General features: G+C 53.4%; 2 long non-coding RNA genes across 3 annotated transcripts in view; one reads left to right on the top strand and one right to left on the bottom strand.

Moving 5' to 3' along the window:
• The window catches only part of LOC138690403 (uncharacterized), a 272,406-nt gene that overhangs the window by 59,203 nt on the left and 193,056 nt on the right, over positions 1–20,147 (top strand). The gene's annotated exons all lie outside the window — the stretch shown is intronic.
• On the bottom strand, positions 2,212–3,741 carry LOC138690370 (uncharacterized). The gene is made up of 3 exons (XR_011329232.1): positions 3,638–3,741; positions 2,931–3,061; positions 2,212–2,366 (listed from the first exon to the last, which is right to left on the bottom strand). It is a non-coding gene; the product is annotated as an uncharacterized lncRNA (long non-coding RNA).

The following is a 20,147-nucleotide window of genomic DNA, read 5'->3' as shown; positions in this document are numbered from 1 at the left end:
TGAGGCTTTGGACCCTAAAAAGGAGGCTTTCAATGCTAGAATCAAAGCTTTGGACTCTAACAATGAGGCTTTGGGCCCTAAAAAAGGGGTTTGGAGCATAAAAATGAGTGTTTGCAAACTCAGGATGCAGCTTGGACCCTCAAAACAACCGGCGAGATCCTAAAAAAGAGGCTTTGGAGCTTGAGAAGGCAGCTTTGGAAACTAAAGAGGAGACTTTGCCAACTGTAATGGAGCCTGTGACCTTCAAAATGAGGCTTTGGGAGCCAAAACTAAGACTTTGGGAAGGGAAAGCGAGGCTTTCTGCCCTATAAGTGTGACTTTGGACCCTAAAAGAGTGGCTTTCTGCCTTAAAGCTGAGGGTTTAAACCCTCCAGATGAAACTGTGGGCCCTCAAAAAAGGGCATGGGTCATAAAAGGCCAAAAGGTTTGGACCAGAACAATGAGGACTTTGGCCCTCCAAATGAGGCTTTGGGCACTAAAAATGGTGGGGGAGACGCTACACGTGGCCCTTAGGGCTCTGCAAAGGAGGAGAACCTATTGGTGTCGATAGGGCCCCAAGAAACGGGGTTTCAGTCCCAAAGAGAGGGCTTGGGTCACTCCAGGGGAGGCCCTCAGCTGTAAAAGAGGCCTTTGGGCCCTCAGAAGGAGACTTTGGACCCTCCAGTGGAGGGTTTGGGCCCTAAGAATGGGGCTTTGGAAATGAAACTGAGGCTTTGAAGCCTGCATTAGGTTTTGTGCCTTCAAGGGATGCTTCGGTACCAAAACCGAAGGCTTTGCGCCCTAGAAATGGGTCTTTGGAGGCTCCAAATGAGGGGTTGTACGTTAAACAAGAGATGCCTTGCACCCTAAAGGAGGAGCTTGGCCTCCAAAATGAGGCTTTGGGCCCTCCAATTGAGTATTTGGACCCTCAAAATGAGGCCTTGGGCTCTCCTCGTTGCAGACTGGATCCTAAAAATGAGCCTATGGTCCCTGAAAAGGAGGCTTTGGACAGTCAAAAGGAGGCTTGGGGACTTAAAAGTGTGTACTTGGCCTTATAAATGAAGTTGTGAACTCTAAAAAGTGGGTTTCAGTCCTAAAAATGAAGGTTTGAAACGTAAAAATGAGGCATACTAGCCTAAAAGAGCGATCAAAACCCTCAAAATGAGTCCCTGGGCCCAAAAAGCAAGGGTATGGACCCTAAAAAGGAGGCTTTCAACCCTAGAATCAAAGTTTTGGATGCTAAAAATGAGGCTTTGGGCCCTAAAAGAAGGATTTGGAGCATAAAAATTAGGGTTTGGACCCTCAAGATGCGACTTGGACCCTAAAATGACTGGCTGGATCTTAAAAGTGATGCTGCGCTCTAAAAATGAGATAGCTGCTCCTATGCCTGCAGCACCCCTGGCCCTGGGCCTGGCCCTGCTCCCTCCCTTGCCCTGGCTGCCCCCAGCCCATCTCTCACCTCTTATCTCCTCAGGCTGCTCAGCCTCTGCCCCTTCTGGCAGAGGAATTGGGGCACAAATGACATCGCGAGCACCCGCACAAGCCAGGTGCCTGGGCCTGCCCTATCAGCAGTGACATAAACACCACAAAATCCTAAAAATGAAACTGTGGCTCCTAAAAAAAGGCTATGGGTAATGAAAGACAGCTTTGGACCCTCCAAATGAGGATTTCAGCCCTCAAAAGCAGGCCTTGTTCCTGCAAAGGATGGTGGAGATGCTACAAACATGCTTTGGACTCTGACAATGCGGAGAACTATTGGCTCCTCTATGGCCCCCAGAAATGAAGCTTTGCTGCCAAATATAAGGCTCTGGGCGCTACAGTTGAGGCTTAGAGCTGTGAAAGGGGGGTTTGGACTCTCGGAAGGAGGGTCAGGGCCTTAAGAATGGGGCTTTGGGCACTAAAAATGGTGCTTGAGGAATGAAAATGAGGCTTTGAACCCTGAAATTAGGTTTTGGGCCCTCAGCTGGATGCTTTGGTACCAAAAACTAAGGCTTTGCACCCTAAAAAGGGTCTTCGGATGCTCAAAAGGAGGCTTCAGGCCCTCAAAATTGCAGACCGAATACTAAAAATGAGCCTATGGTCCATGAAAAGGAGGATTTGGTCCCCAAAAAGCAGGCTTGGGAAGCTGAAAAATGAGGGCTTGGGCCTGAAAAGAAGCCTTTGGGCCTGAAAATGTGCCTTTGGGCCCTATCAAGAAGGCTTTGGACTCTCAAAACGAGGCTTTGCACCTTCATAATCAGACTTGAAGAAATCATTACTCAAAGGATTTGGTCCACATCATGACCATCACTCTTCTTGGCAACAGAGGGGAAAGCTCTGGATGACAAAGGATACCAGGATGCGCTCCAGAAAAAAAAGACCAGTGCAAGAAGATCCCTGTCACCTACCTGCAAAGGAATAATGCTAGCTCTATGAAATGGGTAGCCAAAATGAAAACACATGGAACAGCAGCCATCACCACAACTCTTTCAGTGGTAGTTTTAACTGCAGCAGATCTGCAGGCAGACAAACTTACTGCCACAGGGCCCCAAAAGGAGTAATAACTAGCAAACAGAAATTCTGCCCATAGCCCATATCTATCGAGCCTTTAAAGGTAAAGCAGCTCTGAAGGTCTAGACCAGCCTGTACTTACATCCTGTGTCTACCTGCTCCATGATCTGTCTAGAAACTCAAATCACAATTACCTTTGAAAAAGAATGGAACCTGGGGGGGAAGGGGAGTGAAAGGAAGACACTGGTGGAAAAAAGGAAAAGCGTACGCATGCGATTACAGACGGAAGGAGCCAAGTTATCCCAAAGACCAGCTCAGCCCAACTCGCTCTTGCTGGCAAAAAGCTGTGCGGCTTGGAAGAAAAAAAGCAGACTTTGGTGCTGGGACGCACAGCAACGTCTGAGCTCAGATCTGAAAGAGCAGAAAAACCTTGACAGGGCTCCTTGCCGCTGCCCTCCTACCCGTGTGCATGCTGCGACCTCCTCGTTGCCCTGAAGTCCTCCCAGACTAACAGGGAGGTGGCATCTCTCCAGTCCACGTGCCGTGACGAAGAAACAGTTTTGACCACAAAGCGGGTAGAAGGTAACTGCATCTGCAGAAGCAAAGGGGCAGCCACGCCTCAGCTTCGGAGATGCCCAAAGCTGCCCCGGGAGCCCTCGGTGCCCCAGCATTTGCTCGGCCCTGAAGCCCCGCAGGGCCTTGCCAGCACTGGGGAGCCCCAGGCACAGAAGGGAAGGACAGTGGTCAGCCCCTGTGGGGAGAGTGACGGGGCTCTGTCCTTCCTTCTGGCCGCAGGAGGATGCCCTGGGCCACGCCAGGACAGGGTGTCTCTCCTCCTCAGCCCCGGGGGAAGGTGAGGCCTGAGGAAGGCCCTGGGTGCCGGGCTCAGCACGGGCGGTGCGACCGGGGCCAGAGCCCTGTCTCCTGCCGGGTGCCGGCCTGGCCGAGGCCAGCGGCTCCCGTCACGCAGCTCCTCCCGCCCAGGGCTGTGGCTGGAGCCCAGACAGACCCGCCTTTTGGGAAAGACTTGCCGATCCAGAGGGAACGCAGAGCAGCTCCCCTCCCCTCCCATCCCGTGCCGTGCCGTCCTCTCACGTTCCCTCCCTCCCTCCCTGAGGGGGCCCAGAGCCCACGAGCAGACCGAGGGAGGGCAGACCTGTGCACACACCTTGCGCTGCTGAGAGAACAGCTCCAGGTGAAATGGCCCCTCTTGAAGGCCGTCTCTCCGCAGGCCCAGTGTCCCAGCTGGCTGAGGAGCAGCTGCCCCGGGGGAGGGGGCAGCTGGCGCAGGGCAGCTCCCTGAGGAGAGGCCCGGGCAGCCCCTGCCCGCCCGGCAACAGCTGCGCCATTGGCCACGGCTGAGCCAATCAGCGGAGCTGGTGGTGGCCTGTCAGTCACTGCCGACCTGGGGCGGGGCCGGAGGGGGCAGAGGCCCAGTGGCCTGAGGAGAAATGGGGGAGAGATGGGGTGGGGCAGCCAGGAGAGGGGGGGACCAGGGCCAAGGCCAAGGCCAAGGCCGGGACCAGGACCAGGTTTGCAATTGCAGGTGCAGGTTGTCTCCCGGTGTGGACGGGCCTGGGGGAGACCTGGAGACCTCATCACCCATGGGCCCTGCCGTGGCCCAGCTCACCAGCCCTGGGCCCGAGCGCTCAGCCCCAGGAGCAACCCCACAACCAGGGTCAGAGCAGCTCCTGCTGCTGCCCCGAGGGTCGCCAGCCCTGAGCCAGAGTGCAGGTAGCTGAGCTGGGATGAGGTGGAAGAGACTGGAAAACGATTCGTGGGGAGGAGGCGATGGAAGAAGGTGCAGCGTACGTGGCGCCGGGGATTAACTGGCACCCTCTGTTTCGTATCTGGGTCGGTACTGTACTTGCACGTGTGTTGTCCCACGAGCGGGGGTCGGTACCGGGTCGGTACCCGGCGTGCCATAAGCCGCTCTTGCGCACAGAGCCGAGAAATCTGTTTATTTGAAGTCTGCGCAGGGATGGGTGCTGGGGGGCGACTCCACAAAGCTGTCAGGCCACACCAAAGAAAAACAATGTATTTATTCTGTTACACGGTTACTAAAAGCCCGCCTAAATTTACATTCATCGGTTGGTAGTCACCATCTCATCTACTATTAGCCAGTTACATTTAAATTAGCCTCGCTTGCTGTGTAAATTAGCGTGCATGCTCCTTGCAGGTGTGGGGGGCAAGTTCTTCCAGCCTTGAATGGAGTCGGTGGTCGTGATCTCCCCCTGCTGCCTTTGCTTTTCCCCTGGTTCGTGCTTCTTTGGCAATCTTCGGGGGCCTTCTGGAGCAGGATGTCTCCTTTTTATCAGTCTTTAGTTCCTTCTTCAAGGGTGGGGTCCTCAGCAAAGCATGCATAGTTTATGCAAAGTAATCAGGCTTGCCTAGTGAAGCTATGGAGTAATGGTCCTCCTTAAAGGACAGCGTCTCATGTTTAACCCTAAACTGAGCAGTATCGCCATGGCTAGGCCATAACTCACACGTGTGACTACACATGGCCTAAGCCCCAGATGAGAGCAGAAATTGTTGTTGCTAAGCCTGGGTGACAGAGGGCTGCTCCTGCTCTCTCCTCCCTGGTGTGAGCCGAGCGCATGAGTGCCCTGCCTGCTCCTGCCTTGGTGCTTTGGGAACTGGGGTGAAAAGGAGAGACAGACTCGTGTAGTTACGGGACCTCTTGAGGTGTCCTGGGTTTGCTTTGCTAATTGCTCGTGTAACGTTTCCTCGGCTGTTCACTAGATACGTGCATAGAGAGGCAAACCAGGCCATGAACTGGCTTTCCAATTGAAGGTTTCCTCTTGCAATAAAACGTGCTTCCGTTTTCTCATGGGTAACAGCCTGAAAGATAGAAGCGGAAGCAGCACGTGCCTCTTGTGCAAATAGGTAACAACAGATGGTTGTATCCGGTTGATCCTTAGTTGCTTCCTGCGTAGGAAATCTGTACATTAATTTAATCTTTGTGTTTAGGCAGGGCCTTGCTAATGTTACTGGGTAGGCAGCAAGCATGTGGATGTCCGGTCTTGTGCGTGTTTGTGACTGATCTTTGTTGCTTCTTTTGATGAGGAAAGTCTTGCTGTGTACTCCCAAGGAATGAGAGAAATGCAAAGAACTGATGAAGAAAGAGCTGCCGATCCAGATGGGAGTGTTAGGTTTTAAATTTTCTCGACTGTGTTCTAGCCAAAAGCCTTGTCTTAAACAACTGAAGTGAGCTGGACCGCTGGGTATTTGCCACCCCTGCGCAATTCTGTATCGCTACGGCCTTTACCAGCCGTGGTGATGGACTGGGGACCTGTCCTGTAGCGAGGTCAAAGAGGGTATTCAGGAAAAAAGGGGTACTTTTCCAAAACGCTTACAAGACAGAAGGCAACAGCTGCTGTAGACAGGTGGGAATACACGGGAACAGGCAGTCTCGCTCAGAGTGAGGAACAGTGATCTGGGTACAGCTGTAGCGTGACAGTTTTCATGGCCTTGAGCAGCACAGGAGGAATTTTGAGGCAGCATGGCCCGGGCAGGGGTGTGTGAACAGCTCCTCCGGAGCGTGGAGATGGGCAGGGGAGAGCACAGTGCTGTTCGTGTTGGTGCGCAGCAGGGGACAGTCGGTGGAGGCTGCTCTGGGGACGTACGATTAAGAGCCGTCGTCTTGGTACTCAGTGGGAAATAACACGTTCCCAAAATAACGAGACATGACTTGTGGTGCGCATGCATTCATGATTTCCAAGTAGTCAGGGAACGATAAGAGCAATACCCAATTAGCAGTCAACAGAAAAGGCAAGGCTTCCTCTTCATAATGGTGTTTATTTATAATAATAGAATTTTATTTCTAATAAAAAACTGTCACCATTCTAATAATAATTATCCACCTTTACAGTAATGCTTACTCACCATTCATCAGCCTTCTCCATTTCTTTTTTCAGTCTTTACTTACACCAAACTGGATATAAAACGTAAACGCTGAAAAGTGCAGAAAATCCTGGGCAGCCTTCAGCTTGTCCCAAGGCTCTCTTTCTCTGCAAGCCCAATAAAACAATGTCTAATTAGACTAGTGCATGCTAGGGCAGCAGGAGAGGATTAGTTTGGCCCATCGCTTCTTCACAGGAACATGGGGGCGGGGGGGCTTGTTTTTCATACACAGGGACTGGAGGGGCTGGAGAATGCAAATACTGGTGTCCTTGATTTTGTGTGGATTGATGAGTTGTACATTGTGGTCACTCTTCCAAGTCCAGGTCAAAGACGTACCAACAAGAGGCTGAATTTTGACATGCAGCGTTGTCTCGAAAGGCACCTTGCGAACGGCAGCCGATGCAAGCGCTGCAGAAACAGGAGGACCCCTCCGAGAAAACTGCAGCTGGGGCATTTGCTCAGCATTTCATGGTTGATCTTGTTGACTCTGTCTGGAGCAATCTTTGTGAGAGTGGCTATTCCTCTGACCCACTTTAGGGAGGTTTGTAAGGCTTTTTTTTCCTCTGTGTGTATGTGAACATGGCAATGTAACGGGCCCAATAACCGTGAAACGCAACTGAACGTCTTGTTTCTTGATGTGATGTACTAAAAGCACACTGAATTTATTTATGCCTTTGCGTTTGTGGCTGGGCAGAGTGTTTCTGTCTTCAAACAATGCCAGTTTGAAAGCTAAGGCTTCTGGTCATCTGTAGTGGGTTTTGGGTTTGGTTATGGTTGTTGTTTTTTTTTTTCCTGAGAAGAGCTGCTTTCATATGCCTGTGAATTAAGTGGCTGGTTAGCACAAATAGACCATGTAGGAGGAATCTGTATTGTAATCAATGTATTTGGGCTGGCCAGACAAAGAGGTCACAGTTCTGAGAGTCTTTCTGCATCCTTCTCGAGGATTACGAGAGCAAGGCAGAAATGAGTAGGCATGAGAAACTCAGGGTTACTGTTGCTTAACTCCAAAAAGCGACGTCTGATGTGGAGAGGGCTCTGGCCCAGCTCCAAAAGGTGAGGAAAGTCAGAAAATAGTCAAGAGTTAGAACTAGAAGCTAACTTCCCCTGAGAGATGCCATCTGGTTCTTGCAAAGGGAATCTCTCTTATAGCAAGGACGGACATCCCTAATGATTGTAACAAAAGGAAAATGACTCCCAAGTTCCTGCCCTTCCTCCTTAGTACAGGAACACGTTTTCTTGCTTTCTTCTGGTCAAATTACTGAAGCTATCGAGACAGACTTCCTTCTGTGGCTGAGGGCAGGAGGAGATGGTGGAGAAGATGGAGATGATGGTTGTGGGGGGCACAGAGCTTGGATGCAAGTTACAAAATCTTGGAATATAAAAAGTTTGGCAAAAGGGTATGTGTGCAACGTTAACTGCAACAGTATCTTCATCTGCAGCGGTACCTGCCTCTGCAGTGGTATCTGCATCTGCAGTGGCCTTTGCCTCTGCCATGGTATCTTAATCTGTAACGGTATCTGCATCTGAGCTGGTAGTTGCAATGGTGTCTGCATTTGCAGTGGCATCTGCGTCGGTCTGCAGGTTACAAGTTACAAAATCCTGGAAGATAAGCTGTTCTGCCTAATATTCTTGGCTTCTTTAAATTATTATTTTTTTCTTTTTTTTATGCTGCCTTGCCAGGACAAAAAACCCATGGACAGGGTCTTTGTGGATTCCGAGAGGAGGTGTCATTTTGACTAGAACTTCAGATTGCCCAAGGTTTTTTCCTTTTTCCTTTTCACTTTTACCGTCCGATACACCCGAATGCTCTGGCTGCTCTGTTGCCTGGAGCCTGGGGCAGCAGGACACGCTGACCAGGAACACTGGCTTGCCCCTGCTTTTACTGTTTTATATATTGCCAGGCTCACACCCGTCCCCCCGCTGCTGAGGAAGCGGTGTCTCTGCAGAAAGCAAGTGCCGAGTGTGTTCTCCAGCGGGGTCTGGAGATGCAGAGGCTGCGGTTGTTGGTGGCTCCTTATCCCCTTCTGCAGGAGGGTCGGGAAAACACTAGTCAGGTCCGTGCTAAAACCGTTTGAGTGTCAGAGGCAATGAATGGATCTTTTTGGTCCCTCTCCAATAAGTGCAGCGTGGGCTGTGAGTGAGCGTGTTGCAGTGATCAGGAGGGTATTTTCTTCCTGACAGAGGTGACAGTGCCTCCTTTCCATGGGGGACTCAACCCGCGAATCACCAGCAGCAGGTTTCTGTAGCAGCGCTGTGCCCACTTTCCCCCAGCTCTGAGCTCCTCAGCCCCTTGGGGAAGCAGGAGGAGGGCAGGGACTGTGAGAACCAGAGGCAGAGGACAGAGGCAAGCCAGAGGGTGGTGCGGTGGCAGGTGACATTGCTGGGGTGTGGCGAGGTCACTGGTGTGGGAGGAAGCTGATGGGTCAGAAGCAGCAGGCGGCACTGAGGTGCTCCCTGCACCGATGCAGAACGTCCTGCGCCGCCCGTCACCTCCCGGGAGGCACTGGGAGGGTGTCACAGAGGGTGCCGCGCAGCAGAAACGAGGGCAGGGGAGACTGAGGAGGGGACAGAGAGGTGTCTGGGCTGAAGGGGAGGAGAGGGGCTTCCTGCATCCTTCGTTTGTCCTCTGTGTTTCTCAAGACGCAAATCAGGAAGGAGATGTTGAGGGCAGTGGGCCAAAAATGTAATTCAGTGCAATTCCCCAAGTTGAGGCTGCTTTGCCCGTGACAGGGAAATGGTCTAAAAGTGGTCTACCAAATCCAGTGCAGCAGCAGCAGCAGCAGCAGCAGCAGCCGCCGCCCGCGGGCGGCCCAGCTCCAGCCCTGCCATCTGAAGGCCAAAGCTGGGAAAAAGAGGTAGAAGGAGGAAGAAGGGGCAGCAGGTCAGCAGCGAGTGGAGGCCCCCTGCTCAAAGCAGGGTCAGCGAGAGCGGGTGGCCCTCACGCGTGTCCAGACAGGCCTGCAGGTGGGCCCTGGGGCGGCTGGGCGGCGGCGTGGCAAGACGATGATGCAACAATGCGGTGGTGCAGCAACGTGATGATGCAGCAATGCAATGATGCAACAATGTGCAACTGCTCTATATAGGCGCTTGCTGGAAGACCGGCTGTGGTGGCCACAGCTGGGTGCCTCTGGAGCGAGAGGTGCCAGCGCAGGGTCGCAGCTCCAGGAGAGCTCTTGGAAGGAGCCATGGAGCACCGTGTCACTGCTGGCGTCCGAAACGTGGACGCACTGCTGAGCGTAGTGGGGAAGGGGGGAAAGGTGAGCAATGGGCCGATGGAGAGGGCTCAGCCCGGGAGCCTGGGACATGGCCGGGGAGCTGGGAGGGATCCCAAGGTGGTCGGGCTGGGGAGAGTTTGCAGGGAGTCCTGCCTCTGTGCCAGTGCCCAGCCTGGCTTACGGCTAAGCAGGTGGGAGGGCTTGCTGCGAAAGGACGCGGACGTGGGTTGAGGGAGGGTCGGGACTTGTGGGGACGGGGGCGAGGAAGGAGAGAGCAGCTTTTGCCTGGGCCGCTCTGGGCGCTCCCCTTGGTTGGAGTCTTCCGAGAGCCTTTCTCGCAACTGCCATGCAGGAGGCTTATGGAGATAGTGCCTGAGTGCCCATGAGTGTCTCCCTCTTTCTAGCTCGGGAACAGGAGACAGCCACTGGCAGAAGGAGGTACTGGGCTGCTGGACCTCCCACTTGGGGTCAAGATCCCTGTGCATGCGGGCTCCAAGCCTGTCTTCTGCAGGACAAAGCTGGGGGAAAAGGTAAAGGAAGTAGAAAGGGGTAGAAGAGCTCTCCTCTTTTACGGGGTCCCCGTCATTCAGAGAAGTCCTTGTGGCCGCCTGTTCTACAGTGGGCGCCGCAGCCCTTCAGTCTGGCAGGGCTGGGGAGTAGAGGGAAGCTCCTGGCTCCCTGGTGCAGAGACAAAGAGGAGGACTGGCAAGGTCTGCAGTTCTTCCTGCTGGCCTAAGATGCCTCCTTTGCTGGTGGGCTTTGTCTTCTCTCCCCCAGCCCAGCCCAGCCTAGCCCAGCCCAGCCTGACCCCGCAGCCTGCCTGTGGTGTCCTCTGTGGCTTCAGAAGGATGGAGAAGAGTGTTGGTCCTCAAAGGACCTTTACCTTTTCACAAGTACCGCTTGGCACCCCTTTGCTGCTCTCTCCTTCCTCCTTCATGGTCTGCAAAATCTCTCTCACAGCTTCACCAGCCCTCTGGCTATTTCAATCTGGGAGATCCATACTGCCGCCTGCTGAGCACCGACTACAACAGCCTGCATGACCCGCATCTGCGGGCCTACCACAAACGCAAGGACAACCTGCAGAGGCTGAAGAGAGAGGGTTACGTCACCAGTGACGGCAGAGTAGGTTTGGGCATGGGGCTGATAAAAACAGTCCTCATCAAGCGGGGTTCCCAGAGCGCTTGCTGCAGCCGCCTGTTGCTGGCGGAGGGCACAGGGCTGTGGGGCTGCTTTCCCTGGGAGCAGAAGTAGCGCCAGCGTCCCTCTGGCAATTCCCACTCCTGCTCTTCTCCGGCTGCCCCGCGCTGCCTGAGCGTCGAGGAGGCAGCCGGTGCGAGGCCTGGTGCTGAGGCGAGGAGCACCGCTCGGCCCTGGCTGGGGGGGAGTCAGGGGCCCCGCCACTGCGGAGGGGAGCGGAGGGGAGGGGAGGGGAGGGTGTGCAGAGGAGCAGCTCCCCTCCCGCCGCTGGGTTTGGGCTGCTTTGGGGAAGGCAGCCTACGGAGCCGGCTTGAGAGTTCTCGGGGGATTTCTCCCCTCGTCTCTCCATAGGTGGTTTGCACTCTGAAGGAGTTCAATGAGTACAGGCAGTATCTGACCACGCTCAAGCTGGAGGCAGAGAAAACGTTCCTGCGAGAGGAGGTAGGCAAAGCGGAGTGTTCGTGGACACCGGTCAGCGGCACGGTGCCGAGGGCTGGGGCTTTACTTGCAGCATGTTGGGGAGGGGAGGCGGTCAGTGCAGAAGAGGTGAGGGCTGTGCTGCTGGCCCGGGTCTTGTGGCAGGGAAAGGAGTACCGGGCTGCGAGCTGAGCTAGCGCAGGGTGCAGGGGTGGTCATGGGCAGGAAAGTCACGTGCAAGCACGCGGAGTCCCGAGGGAAGCATTTCTTTTCTGCCCTCGTCGCGTGGCTGAAGCGGATCGCTGTCCTGGGTCCACGGGGTGCCTCAGCATGCAGGGGCGTGAGCGCTTGTCCAGGCAACAGCAAGCCACAACCCGATGTCACCTTTCAGAAAAAGCTTCAGCAAGACCTGGCCCAATCAGAGGATGCCTCCAAACTGCCGGGAGGGACTGACGTTTCTCACCCGCAAGAGTGTCTGCCGCAGGAGCAAAGACAGAGTTTGCCAGGTGGAGAGAGGAAGAGGAGGCAGAGGTAAGAAAAGGCCAAGTAACGCTTGCTCTTGAAGGGGGCCCCTGGTCCCTGAGAGAAGTGCTGGAGCCTCCTGTTCCAGTAAACAAACAAAGGCCAGTGGTGGAAGGAGCCGGTGCGGGCTGCAGTCACGTTGGCGCAGTCTGTGTTTGGAGCCTTGGACAGGCAGGGGGACTACTGGAGCAAAGTCACCAGGAGCAGGGTGATGGGCGTGGCCGAGCAGAAAATGGCCTGGGCAAGATGGACAGAGCTGCTCCTTCTCAGCTGCCTTCCTTTCTCTTGACAGGCATCTGACTGTGGCCAAGAAGCCGATGGAAAGACTGGAGGCTCTTGAAAAAGAGCAACGCCTCCTCCAGCAGGCCAGGTGCCACCAGCAGCAGCAGCTGGGAAAGAGGAGGCAGCCAGGCATGCAGAGCAGCTCCGAAAAGGCCGCTCTCAAAGGAAGGCCGGTGAGTAGGAGCCGGGTGGATGCTGGGGGCTGCCTCTGCTGTGCGGCAGCACGTTGGTACCTGGGACTCGGGAGAGGACGCTGCCACACACACACAGCTGCTCAGGGCTTGCGAAGGGCGCTTGGTCGCTGAGGAGGTGGTGCCTGGCCGGTGTGCGACGTGCCCTTGTTTGAGGGTGGCTGTCGGAGACCAAGAGGCGGTTGCTTGCCTTCCTGTGTCTCTGAGACACGAGGCACTAGCCCTTTCTGACACAGAAGTGTGCCTGGGCACTCTCAGCGGCCACTTCTGAGCAGGGACTCGCACATTTAGCACGAACCTGCTGCACTAAGTGGCCGCGCGGTCCATGGTGCTGGTTTCGCGCCTGGTTGAAAAACTCTTGGTTTCATCCAAAGACTTCTGCATCCGAAGATGCAGTGTCCCTGAACCTGACAGTGCCGGTGCTTGGCCATTCGTGGGTTGGTTTTCTCTTCCAGGAGGTCTTTGATTAGCTTAGCGGAGAGCCTGCTGTTGCCCAGTTCTCGTTAGCGGGGGTCCCGTTAAACGTTGCCCGGCTCCATCCCTTGCAACAGCCTCTTGGGAAGCATTTCTGGATAGTGTGGGGTGCTATCTATGCCGGGGTGAAGGGTTAAGCTCCTTCTGCCGTGGCACTCAGGCTGTCAAGCTGCAAAAGAGCAAATGACAATTTCCGGCTGCTGCCTGGCTCTGTGCTTGACTCGCAATTTCTTCCCCACTTTGCACGAGGCCGGCAGCCCGCGGTGGACCTTCAGGCTGCCTCCTGTCCCAAGGACATTTCCTTGGGCTGGCAGACAACAGCCAGGTGCCTCAAGAAGAAGGATCGTTTTCTTTTCTGCTCTCAGAACAGCCGTTCCTGGCATTTGGCCCTGAAAAGGGGCAAACAGGGCACCCTGATAGAGGGCAGCAGTGCCCCAAGAGCAGCTGGGACCCGCGGCAGAAGAGCCTGGTCCAGTACCTTCGACAGCTTTCCCTCCGCTATTGGTTCACCGTGCTGAGGTCCAGGGGGGCTACAGTGCCCTTTGCTCTAAGCAAAATGGCACCTGCTTGATTCTGAGAGGTGCCCATAACACTTGGCTCCTGGCCACAGGAGACCAGCAACCTCCGTGTGCCAGGTGGCCTACAGAGAAACCAGAGTTTTTCCAGCTTGACTGCTAGGGACTCGTCTGGGCAGGGGTCCTGTGAGGAGGAAGAGGAAAGCAAAGGGAGGTGAAGGAACCCATTCACTCATTAACTGCTCCTCCTTTCAGTCTGCAGTGTGTGCCGGAGAAGAAGCGCCTAACAGCATACAGCCTACGGTGCTGTGGGCTACGCTGGCAGAAGACCAGGAGCTTAAAGAGGTGGCTGAGACTGTGGTCCAGGAGGTGCTGGAGCGGGTGAAGGCGCTGGATCAGTCCGTCCGCGTCTTAAGGAGGGCTCCCCATGAGGTCCGTGGAAGGTTGTTTGCCAGCGCCAGAAGGCCAGAGCCTTTGGACACTTCTGCGGATCGCCGGGACAAGATCAGACTGGTGGCTCAAGAGATTGTGGCGAGCGTGTTGGAGAGCTTTGGGGAGCACTTGGTACCCAGCACGTCTGATGCAGCCGAGCCTGGGCCAGCAGGCAGGCAGAAGCTGTCAGAGCTTGTTGCGGGAAGAACCAGCCGAGCAGGCAAATCCGGAGAAGAGAGATGGAGGGAGGCGGAACTCGCAGCTTCCGACAGAGCATCTTCACAGTCTTCTATCGACAAAAGGACCAAAGAGGCTGTTGAAAGTGTTAGCTCCACCTTGTCATCCTTTGTAGCTTCTCAGTTTGAACAGGACTTCCGCTGTCAGTTTTCTGAGATCCTGAAGATTCAAGGCATGACAGAAGGACAAGGACCAGCCAGAGCATGGGAACGGCAGATCCCAGAAGCAAGCAAGAGAGCAAAGGTGCCCGTGTTGCAACCACTGCAAAACGCTGCTGATGTCTCACGAGCGAGTCGTGAGATTGCCAAGGAGAGCATCCAAAACGCCATCTCCAGAATTCAGCAGCTGGATGCTGAATTGATCGGGTATGCCAAAACCATTGTCCTTGAAATTCTGGAAATGGCGAGGAAGAAGTTAGAGGAAGAAGGGAAGTCCAAGCAAAAATCAGAGAAGCTTCAACCAAGGGAAGTCTTGCCACCTCTCAGCCTCCCTGCAATAGTCACGCCTTCAGAGGAAGCGGGACAGCTCAAAGAGGAGAGCTCACGTACTCTCCTCCCATCTCTCCGCCGAGGTGCTGCGCAAGGTGCTCGCCGGCCAACAGAAGGCCTTCAGGAGTCCAGGGATTCCACCTCCGGAGCCACAGCAAGGTCTTCAGTGCCCGCATGGGAAACTCTGCGTGTACTCCGGCCAGGGAGCACCGCAGACACCCTTCCCTCCATGGGCCCCCAGTTTCCAAGAGAGCCCATGCCTCCAGCGGGTCCCAAGCCCCCTACCCAGGCAGGAGCACGGCACAGACCAGTGCGTTTAAAGCTTCTCCTGGAGGAGCCCGTGCAGCCCGAGTCGTTGAAGAGGGCGGTAGCTGGGAGCCTTGTGGAGGGTGTCCTGAGGAGGTGTGCGGCTCCAGGGCCACAGAGCCCGCGGGCAGCTCCCCCAGGCAGAGAATAAAGAGTTTGCTCCCAAGGGCTTGCTTGTGCCTACATTTATTGATGCCAGGCCATACTGTGTCTGGGCGTTTTCCCTGCAGAGTTTTCCCTCGTCTTCCTCCCTCCTACAGCCTCGGTCAGGCCAAGACCCAGTTCTACAGGGAATCTTAAGTAGGGACGAGAAAAGTAGTCAATGTTTTTGCCTTGTTTAGAAAGCTTTGTGGCTGGGCTATTGGAGGGGCTGGTCCAGCTCTGTAAAGCTGTACTCATGCCTTCTGTGAGTCTGTCCTGGTTTCAGCTGGGATGTAGTTAACTGTCTTCCTAGTAGCTGGTACAGTGCTATGTTTTGAGTTCAGTATGTGAAGAATGTTGATAACACTGATGTTTTCAGTTGTTGCTCAGTAGTGTTTAGACTACAGTCAAGGATTTTTCAGCTTCTCATGCCCAGCCAGGGCACCTGACCCAAACTGGCCAACAGTGTATTCCATACCATGTGACGTCCCATCTAGTTTAGGAACTGGGAAGTGGGGGGGGGGTGATTCGCCGCTTGGGGACTGGCTGGGTGTCGGTCGGTGGGTGGTGAGCAATTGCCCTGCGCATCATTTGTACGTTTCAATCCTTTTATTACTACTGTTGTCATTTTATTAGTGTTATCATCATCATTATTAGTCTCTTCTTTTCTGTTCTATTAAATCGTTCTTATCTCAACCCAGGAGTTTTACTTCTTTTCCTGATTTTCTCCCCCATCCCACTGGATGGGGGGGGAGTGAGTGAGCGGCTGCGTGGTGCTTAGTTGCTGGCTGGGGTTAAACCACGACAGTCCTTTTGGCGCCCAACGTGGGGCACGAAGGGTTGAGATAACGACAAACCTGACCAGAGCTTGTTAAAACAAATTTGTCCTAAGCATTCATTATGTTGATTTATGCATTCTTAGAGTTGTTGCTCTGGTTTTTAAGGCTCTGTTATGTATCACCTCGCTTGCTGTATGTAGTTCCTCTTCTACTGCTTATCATCCGTGGGAGGTGGATTAAGGTTTTCGCTTTGATGTATGGTATAACTCTGGTTTATGGTATGATAAAGTCATCAGCTGTAGGATTAATCCGGTATTTGCACTTAGCATTGTCACCTTTATACTGCGGGAGCCATCTGTGGGAAACTATTAATAATTATACCATTTACCTTTCCTCCATGGAAAACCAGTCTGTGGGTGGGGTACCTTTCTTCCCCTCTCCTTTCTCCTTCGGTCCAGTTACAATGGTGTTTGAGAATTTTGAAAAATTTGAATACTCCTGGAATGTTGGGACTAGCACGGTCCTAGCCCTACTGCTAGGAATTAGCATACTTCTGAATGTGGTTCAGCTCTCGTTTAAGGTTAAACAGCTATTTAAGAAGATCACCCAGAGATGTGCCCCAAGGCTGGATAATTATGAGTGGCAGGGTGTGTGGGGTAGTATGGGCAAATACCTAGAAAAGTGGGCACCTCCGACGTTTTGGAAATTCACCCCTGAACAAGTGCAGGATCCAGAAGAACTAGTAAAATATTTGGAAAAGGTATGCTGTCACCCCGGCAGCTCCAGAGAGATACAAATCACTGCAACGTGCTGGGGCCTGGCCCATGCCTATCGAGCCCTGTTTGACACCACTCAGTACCCTCAAGGGGAAGAGAAAGTCTCTGGACCTAACAACAAAATGGTGAGCACCGCAGCCACCCAAACCTTGGCAACGGGCGCTGCGGCCCCTCCAGCCCCGGCAAGGAGCATTGCAGGCACCCAGACCTTGGCGACAGGCACCGTGACCCCTCCAGCCCCGGCGACGAGAACTCGGGCTACCCAAACCTCAACAACAGGCACTGCAGCCCCTCCAGCCCCGGCAATGAGTACAGCAGCCACCCAAACCTCAGCAACGGGCACTGCAGTCCCTCCACCCCCAGTGACGAGCACTGCTGCTACCCAAACCTCGGTGACAGACACTGCGGTTATCCAAAACCCAGTGAGCGATACTGCAACTGAACCAGCGGACCAACCTGCACCAGCATCAGTTGCCCCCGTACAGAAAAAGAAATATACAAAAAAATCAGTTCGCTTAGCGAAGGATGAAGATGAACCAGGGTCATCACGGGAACCGGAGGAAGAGGCAGAACCAGAGGTAATAACCCGGTCCCTATCCTTGAGTGAGCTGCGGGATCTACGAAAAGACTTTGGCCGCCGTATAGGTGAGCATATTATCACCTGGCTCCTCCGATGCTGGGACAATGGGGCTAATAGCTTGGAATTAGAAGGTAGGGAAGCCAAGCAGCTGGGATCGCTTGCCAGGGAAGGTGGCATTGACAAGGCAATTGGAAGAGGGACACAAGCCATCAGCCTCTGGAGGCGACTCCTGTCAAGTGTGAAGGAAAGGTACCCCTTTAAGGAAGATGTTATATGTCAATCAAGCAAGTGGACCACCGTGGAAAAAGGTATTCAATATCTGAGGGAATTAGCTGTGCTAGAGACGATCCATCATGACCCGGACAACCCACAATTACCCAAAGATCCAGACGAAGTCCAATGCACACGACCCATGTGGCGGAAGTTTGTACGGAGCGCACCATCATCCTATGCCAACGCATTGGCAATAATGGCCTGGAAGGATGAAGAGGCACTGACAGTGGAGGAAGTGGCTCGCCAACTCCGTCAATACGAAGAAAATCTCTCCTCCTCCCTACAAGCCTGCATTGCAGCTGTGGAGAAGCTGTCTGAGGATGTCCAACAAATCAAAGAGGATATGTCCTACTCCACACGTGTAAGGACCAATGTCTCAGCTGTTAGGAGTGAGCGCTCCTCTTCCCAAGAGAGAGAATATAGAAGGTACACACCGCGAGGTGCCCTGTGGTTTTACCTATGTGATCAGGGAGAGGACATGAGGAAATGGGACGGAAAACCTACCTCGGTCCTAAATGCACGGGTACGTGAACTGCGAGGAAAAACCACCACAAAAGGGGATTCTACCAGGAAAAATGCCGCTCCATTTTCCAAACAGAGTAGAAGGGCTGATTTCATTTCCGATCCTCTTGAAGGGACTTCTGAGCCAATTTTACGAGAAGTGAATACTGAATACTCTAACCAGAATTAGAGGGGCCCTGCCTCCAGCCAGGTGGAGGAAAGGGATAACCGGGTCTATTGGACTGTGTGGATTCGATGGCCTGGCACGTCAGACCCACAGGAGTATAAGGCTCTAGTAGACACCGGCGCACAGTGCACTCTAATGCCATCAAGTTATAAAGGGACAGAATCCATTTGTATTTCTGGTGTGACAGGGGGATCCCAAGAATTAACTGTATTGGAAGCTGAAGTAAGCCTAACTGGAAATGAATGGCAGAAACAACCCATTGTGACTGGTCCAGAGGCTCCGTGTATCCTTGGCATAGACTATCTCAGGAGGGGGTATTTTAAGGACCCGAAGGGGTATCGATGGGCTTTTGGTATAGCTGCCTTGGAGACGGAGGGCACTGAACAGCTGTCTACCCTGCCTGGTCTCTCTCAAGACCCTTCGATTGTGGGGTTGCTCAAGGTTGAAGAACAACAAGTGCCAATTGCTACCACGACGGTGCACCGGCGGCAATATCGCACCAACCGAGACTCTCTGATTCCCATCCACAAGTTGATTCGCCAACTGGAGAGCCAAGGAGTGATCAGCAAAACCCGCTCACCCTTTAATAGTCCCATATGGCCAGTGCGGAAGTCTAATGGGGAGTGGAGACTAACAGTTGACTATCGCGGCCTGAATGAAGTTACACCACCGCTGAGTGCTGCCGTTCCAGATATGCTAGAACTTCAATACGAGCTAGAGTCAAAGGCAGCCAAGTGGTATGCCACAATTGACATTGCTAATGCGTTTTTCTCAATCCCTCTAGCAGCAGAGTGTCGTCCACAATTTGCCTTTACTGAGAGAGGTGTCCAGTACACTTGGAATCGACTGCCCCAGGGGTGGAAACACAGCCCCACCATTTGCCATGGACTAATCCAGACTGCACTGGAAAAAGGTGAAGCTCCGGAACACCTGCAATACATTGATGACATCATCGTATGGGGCAACACAGCAGAAGAAGTCTTTGAGAAAGGGAAGAAAATAATCCAAATCCTTCTGAAAGCTGGTTTTGCCCTAAAAGAAAGTAAGGTCAAGGGACCTGCACAGGAGATCCAGTTTTTGGGAATAAAATGGCAAGATGGACGTCGTCAGATCCCAATGGATGTGATTAATAAAATAGCAGCTATGTCTCCCCCGACTAATAAAAAGGACACACAGGCCTTCTTAGGTGTCGTGGGGTTTTGGAGAATGCATATTCCAAATTACAGTTTGATTGTAAGCCCTCTCTATCAAGTGACCCGGAAGAAGAATGATTTTAAATGGGGCCCTGAACAACAACAAGCCTTTGAACAAATTAAATGGGAGATTGTTCATGCCGTAGCCCTTGGACCAGTCCGGACAGGTCTAAAAATGAGGCTTTGGAGTCTGAAAATGCGAGTTCGGCAACTTAAAATGTGGCTTGGGGCTCTAAAAAGGAGACTTTGCCAACTGCAACGGAGCCTGTGGACCCTCAAAATGAGGGTTTGGAGCCTCAAATGGGGCTCTGGAAGCCAAAACTAAGACTTTGGGAAGGGAAAGCGAGGCTTTCTGCCCTATAAGTGTGACTTTGGACCCTAAAAGAGTGGCTTTCTGCCTTAAAGCTGAGGGTTTAAACCCTCCAGATGAAACTGTGGGCCCTCAAAAAAGGGCATGGGTCATAAAAGGCCAAAAGGTTTGGACCAGAACAATGAGGACTTTGGCCCTCCAGATGCGGCTTTGGGCACTAAAAATGGTGGGGGAGACGCTACACGTGGCCCTTAGGGCTCTGCAAAGGAGGAGAACCTATTGGTGTCGATAGGGCCCCAAGAAACGGGGTTTCAGTCCCAAAGAGAGGGCTTGGGTCACTCCAGGGGAGGCCCTCAGCTGTAAAAGAGGCCTTTGGGCCCTCAGAAGGAGACTTTGGACCCTCCAGTGGAGGGTTTGGGCCCTAAGAATGGGGCTTTGGAAATGAAACTGAGGCTTTGAACCCTGCATTAGGTTTTGTGCCTTCAAGGGATGCTTCGGTACCAAAACCGAAGGCTTTGCGCCCTAGAAATGGGTCTTTGGAGGCTCCAAATGAGGGGTTGTACATTAAACAAGAGATGCCTTGCACCCTAAAGTAGGAGCTTGACCTCCAAAATGAGGCTTTGGGCCCTCCAATTGAGTATTTGGACCCTCAAAATGAGGCCTTGGGCTCTCCTCGTTGCAGACTGGATCCTAAAAATGAGCCTATGGTCCCTGAAAAGGAGGCTTTGGAAGGTAAAGAATGAGGCTTGGGGCTCTAAC

Source organism: Haliaeetus albicilla, chromosome 22 (genome assembly GCF_947461875.1).
Source record: "Haliaeetus albicilla chromosome 22, bHalAlb1.1, whole genome shotgun sequence".
Lineage (NCBI taxonomy): Eukaryota > Metazoa > Chordata > Aves > Accipitriformes > Accipitridae > Haliaeetus > Haliaeetus albicilla.
Note: the sequence above shows the minus strand (reverse complement) of the source record. Positions and strands in the feature narration are given on the sequence as shown.